Source organism: Lactuca sativa, chromosome 5 (assembly GCF_002870075.4).
Source record: "Lactuca sativa cultivar Salinas chromosome 5, Lsat_Salinas_v11, whole genome shotgun sequence".
In the NCBI taxonomy this organism is placed as follows: domain Eukaryota; kingdom Viridiplantae; phylum Streptophyta; class Magnoliopsida; order Asterales; family Asteraceae; genus Lactuca; species Lactuca sativa.
In genome coordinates this window covers 112,208,184-112,214,557 of record NC_056627.2, presented here as the reverse complement: position 1 = coordinate 112,214,557, position 6,374 = coordinate 112,208,184, and the positions used below count along the sequence as shown (strand labels likewise).

General features: G+C 36.6%; 1 non-coding gene across 1 annotated transcript; it reads right to left on the bottom strand.

Annotated features, from left to right (window-relative positions):
* Positions 1 to 5,095: 5,095 nt before the first annotated feature.
* Positions 5,096 to 5,202, bottom strand: LOC111876615 (small nucleolar RNA R71). The gene has a single exon (XR_002845064.1). It is a non-coding gene; the product is annotated as a small nucleolar RNA R71 (small nucleolar RNA).
* Between the last annotated feature and the right edge of the window lie 1,172 nt (positions 5,203 to 6,374).

Below are 6,374 nucleotides of genomic sequence, written 5' to 3'. Positions count from 1 at the left end.
CAGCAACTTTTCTGACTTCTATTGACTTTATATGTTTGTACATAATAGAAATTTCGGGTTGTCACAAAACCCATCAATAGGAAGTCCGGTCGGCAAGATCATCGGGGAACTGTAAAAACAGATGTGATGGCTAGTTATGAGGTAACCGACCTGCCGCCTGACGACCTCGTCTCGACATACCTGTAGAAAAATAGGAAAATGGAAAATTAGGAACAAATAGATAAGATAAATATTGCATTTGGTGTTGAAATGGACCACACGTGTAAAGGTGCGCGGTGCATGCGAGTGTACGCGACGCACATGTATTTGCACGACGTGCTCCAAGAACACGAAGAACAGCAGATTCGGAAGCCTATTTTTTTGTCTAATTTCCAACACAATAACCACATAGCGATGTTTTAGTAAGCTTTTATAGCACCAATGAGTACTCTATTTCGTCTAAAACATTACCAATCAAGGGATTTAGTTACAAATTTAGAAAAAATTGAAATAAGAAAACTCAAAATTAAGTATTAAGGTAGTAAAATCGATAGTATTGAAGGGGTCGAAACGTTTATAGTGAGGAGTCGAATTGGTTTAAGTCTGTAAGGAGTCGAAATCCAAATGATTTCGACTCTCTATATATTTACAGGGCACTGTTTGTATTCGAAGCCAGAATGTTTAGTCCTTGTATTTTTTGTTGTGTCTGTTGTACTCTATAAATAGGGTAAGTAGTACTGTAGAGGATAACTTTCGAGAACTTTTCATTGTAAAACGCTCGATACTTTGTACACTCTTCAGACATAATACGAGCCAACCAGTTTATATTTACATATTGTGTTCTTAATTGTTTTTCTTGAATCTATTGTGTTCGTAATCAAACCTAACACACATCAATCGGTATTAAAGCATGATTCATCCAATCAATTTTAGTTTTCTTGTTTTTTCATATTTTTTGAATTGCTTATTCCAATTCAAAAACTTCTGCAAATTGAATAAGGAAAATATATTTGATCAATTGTTGTGAATAGATTATGCACTCTCTGTGTTAGATTGATTTATTTCCAATCAGTATTTGTTTAATTACCTTCCTAAATCTCGTTTTAAAACTAAAAATCCTATTTCTTCAAAAATTTCTTACAATGGTGAACTTCAATCTGAACACAATGACGAACTTCTCTTACCTGCTCGGATCTTCAACTAAGATTCCGATGTTGATTCCCTAGTATTATGAACAGTTGGCTAATAGGATGGAAGAATCTCAATGCAATTGATAAATATCTTATGAGATGTATCAACATTGGATAATTCAATCATGGGATGTTAGTCAACATTTGTTCAGCTGGTACAAATGAAGACATGATCACTCAAGGAAAGAAGATGAAGGTGAATGAAAAGAAATATCTTCGTAAACTACGTGGTGCTCTTCCACTAGTAGTTTACAGTTATGTCCGAAGTTGTAAAACTATAAAGGAGATAAGGGATATATTGAAGGAAAAGTATCAGGGTAGAAACAAAGAAAAGTTCCGTGAATCAGTGTTTGTTGGAATTAAGTAAGTTCAAGCAGAAGGACAATGAATCAATCAAGTCTTACTATGATCGATTAAACAAACTGGTATTCAAATGTTCTCGATACATATGACTCGTTCGTCCTTGGAGTTCAATCTTACTTTTCTAATGGGATTTAGAAAACAATGAAGAAACATTAGTCTCATGATCAAAACTTAAGAAAGTTTTGATGGTTATTCATTAGGAAATATGTATAATGTTCTGAAAGCTCATGAAAGTGAGATAAATTAAATTGGTAAAGAAGGAAAGTTAAGTTTAGGAGGACCATTTGCACTAATGTTGAAAGTGACTGCCAAGGAATCTTAAGTCGAATCTGTTGAAGAAGATAAACTTGAGGAAGAAGGTTTTCTGTTTGACTCTGATGATGAAGCTATTGCTTACTACTCAAGCAACAAAGTGAAGAAATTATTCAAGAAGCCATTCAATCCGAAGTTTAAAAATATCAATGAGTGCAAGGGAAAAAGTTTGATTTGAAAGAATGTGAAGGTCGAGTCCAAGGAAGAAAAGAAAGATGTGAAGAACTTGGTTGAGAATAAGGAGTTGAAGCTAAATGGTGACTTTGAGTACAACTGTAACTACTGTAATGGGTCAAACCATCTAGCAAAGGACCGCATGCTCAGAAAAAAGGAATAAAAGAAGGAGAAAGTCAAGGAAGAAGCATACTACATTGAAAAGATAGAATAAATTTGTGCTCAAACAAAGGGAATTTCCTTGATGGATAGAGGAGGAGATGAGTAAGAGGGCACACACTAGATTTAGTCTTCTGGTTATGATGACGATGAGATGCGAAATGTGACTCACGGAGCCATGTACGCAAAGCTGGAGGAAGATAATGAGGAAAAAGTGAATGTAGAAGAGATGAGTTAATAAGAAATAAATGGATGGTGTTTCATGTCCCAATGAGTCAACAAAATCACCAATGACTGCCAAGGTATGTGATATTCTTAACTCATTTAAAATTCCATCATCTTCTTATAATGATGTTTTAGCTGAATTTGATAATACTTGCGCTTATCTTAATGACGTGTTAATCTCCACGAGTAGTGATGCAAAACTGTCCAAGTCCCTTTACTATGATGCGAAAAACAAATTACAGGAAAAGACGGGTGTGATAGAAGCTTTAGATTTAAGAATTACTAATTTTTAATTAATAGGGATTCGATTCAAATGGACAATATCATGCTTGTTAAACAGCGTAATATTTACTGTAATTATGCAAAGAGGTTATATGCTAAAATTACTGAATTGCATCAGATATTTGCATATTTAGCCTCATATTAAGTATAGATTTTTATCATTTATTAGCTAATTTATTGCATATCATGGACAAAAGATACTTAAAAGTGTTTGAATTGTGTTTTTAGTCCAAAAGCGAAGCTCAGAAGCAAAAGGAAGCAAGAGAAGCGGTTGGGAGCTCGGGAGTTGAACAAAGAAGAAAAAGGATAAAAATACATGGTACTCGGCGAGTAGCATCGAAGATTCGAGAGGATAAAGACTCCGTGACTTATCGTGTACGGAAATTAAGGTATGGACTCGACGAGTCGGTCTTGGACTCGGCGAGTCGGTTCGAATCTATAAAAACAGCTATCCAGATCGACATAAGGTATTCTGGAACCTTTTTGGAGAGAAGAGATGCGATTGGAGTGTAAGAAGAATCCTAGAGATCGAAGATACAACCTAGAATTCAATTCCGAAGGTGATTTGAGGCAAATTCTCATCATTCTACTTAATCTATTGTTTTCAATCATGGTTAGACATTTAGAATTCGTTTTATTGCTGTTAATTACCTCAATCATGAGCTAAAACTCTTAAACTTCTGTTTGGGGATACAATGTTGAAACTATGGTTTGATTTATGGTAGGATTAATTCAATATTGGTGATTTTGTTGATTTTAGCTTGTTAAAAAACCTTGTGTGTGAATGATAACTATTTTTTCTGTTAATAGGAAGATAATTAAATAGTATGAACATCTTTTAATTGTCAACCTCATATGTTTATGTGACCACTTTATCATATGTCTAGGATTAATGAACGTGAAACTAGAATTAATAGAAAATTAGGTAAATTCATGTGTGAGCTTGTGTGATGACCATCAACAAGAGGTTAACTAAAGGACCAAATTAGTTAGCTATTATAAGTCTAAATTAACCCGAATAAATAATCTAGTGAATTAAATTAAATTAGACAACTGGCCACTGTTTGATTTAGTTTGTTCTCTAAGGATTAGTGCAGCGAACGTGAATCTAATCACTTGAATCGGTAGCCAATAGAAGAATTAATCCATTGCACTATTACCATAATATCAACCATAGGATCAATTGGGTTGAACTAAACAGAAGTTCCTTTCGTTATTGAATTTAGTTAAATCTTTGATTTTCTAGTTTTTAGTCTAAGTAATAGTAGTAAGTTTCTAGTCTTGTAAAACTAGAGAAAACCCCTATTTATTATTTAATTTAGATAAAATTAGTCTTTAGTTTTAATTTACCGTTTCCTGTGTTTGATACCCTACTTATTTAGCTTTACCACAATTGATAGGTCCACTGCCTTTGTGTGTTCATTTTATAATTAAAAGTAGGTTTAAAACTAGTTGAGTTCACACACATCAAGTTTTTGGCGCCGTTGTCGGGGAACGGTTCTAAATTAGCATTAATTTCTATTTTTATCGATCCTTTGTGTGGGATTTCTCTTACACAAAGTAAATTGTTAGGAAATTTAGTAGTTAGTATAAGTTTTAATAAATATTCGTTTTAATAAGTAATTAGAATTTTTTTTTTCTGTTTTTTTGCCTTGAACTCGCCGAGTGCACTCGAAGCAACTAGGCGAGTCCATCGCTGATTCACAGTTTCAGTTTTTATTTTATTTTTGTTCTTTTTACACATTTTTCTTGTTTTATTTGCAGTTGTTTCATGACCCGAGGATCTGATACACCTCTGGTCCCTCCTCTCGAAGACCCGGAATCCGCACTAAGGAGGAACAAAGGAAAATCCCTTGGAGAATCCGTTTCTTCAAAGAACTCGCCACTAAAGAATCTAAAGTCCGTTTTCAGCAAGAAGAAGAGCAGCAAATCAGGAGCTTCCAGCGCCTCTATATCAATAGAAGACCCGATAAAAGAGGACACCGAGTACGAAACCAAAGGAGAAGAAGACCCCACTTTCGGGCATGAATCCGACTTTGACGACGAATTAGCTATTATCATGGCTAACATCGATGAAGTCCCTATGGGGGAATGGTTGAAGAGGATCGTGACGATACCGGTCCGGGACTTGTGCAACCTGCAATTCCCGCTACTGCTACTTTCGAGCTAAAGGGCCACATACTTGCGCAGCTAAAGGAGATTCCTTTCTATGGAAAAGACCACAAAGATGCTTACAAGCACTTCGATGAAGTCAATGATCACGTGAGACCCAGCTACTTTGTATGCTTCCAATTACATTCAAGGGTGCTGCAAAAGATTGGCTCAAGTCACTTCCCCCCGGGTCGGTCACCACATGGGCTAAGATGAAAGAGGAATTCATAGACCATTTTTGCCCGCCTTCTAAAATAGTCAAGTTGAAGAAAGCTATTGCCAACTTCGAGCAATTACCCGGAGAGTCCCTTTATGAGGTGTGGGAGAGGTGCAAAGGTCTTCTCAGAAATTGCCCACACCATGACCTTAATAGCCAACAAGAAGTCTCCATCTTCTATGATGGAGTCAATGTTACCACAAGGCAATTGCTCGACTCGCAAGGCCCGCTCACAATGAAGGCACCCCCAATAATCAAGGAATTAATTGAAGAATTCTCTAAACATTCTAGAGAGTACCACAACCCAAGAAATGAAGTAAGTTGGGGGGTAGTGAACTCGGTCAATGATGGCATGACGGCGATGATGGCTAAGCTCGATAGTTTAGATAGAAAGATGACAAAAATGGATCAAACAATCCATGCTATTTGAGTTGGATGCGAGAACTATAGAGGATCTCATCTCACGAAGGATTGTGACTTGGATGAAAATTGAAACAAGAAGGCGCAAGTGTTCTACTCAAGCGGCGATAGATACGATGCGACTTGGCGGAAACCCAAGAAGGAATGGCTTCTGTATGAAGAATACAAAAAGACAAAGGAGGAGAAATATAGGCAGAAAGAGAGGGGCTTCTATCAAAAGGAAGAACCGGTGGTGGAAAAGAGAGCCGACTTAGAAGAAATGTTCACAAGATTTATAGCCGCGTCTCAGAAAAGACACAATGATCATGATGCTGCAATACAAGAGACCAGAACTAGACTTGAAAATTAGCAAGCATCTATTCTCAACATTGAGAAATAGCTAGGACAACTTTCACATCAAGTGAATGAGAGAATACCGGGTGAATTCCAAGTGAAACCGAGAATAATCCGAGATTGGAGAATGTGAATGCTATAACCTCCAGCTATGGAAAAATTTTCACTCCCATGACCCCTGCACAGAAGATCTCAACTAATGTGCATGCAGAAAAGACAGAAGATTCGAGTTCAGCTAAACCCGACCAGACTCGCCGAGTCCTTCTAATGGACTCGTCGAGTCCATGCCCTGATCACAAATATGTTGTTTCCTTAAAGCCTTACAAACCTCCTTTGCCATTGCCAATCAGAGCCATACCTGATGAAAAGGTTAAAGCATACAGAGCATTCATGGAACATGTTAAAGTCCTTCAATTCAACATTCCATTTGTTGAAACAATGCTTCAAACAAATATTTAAACTTGCTTAAGGGTCTTTTTGCTGCTAGGAAAGATATGGCGGAAGTGGCGAAATTAGTATTGAATGAACTACCAGAAAAGAAGGGCAATTTGGGAAGCATCTCGATTCCT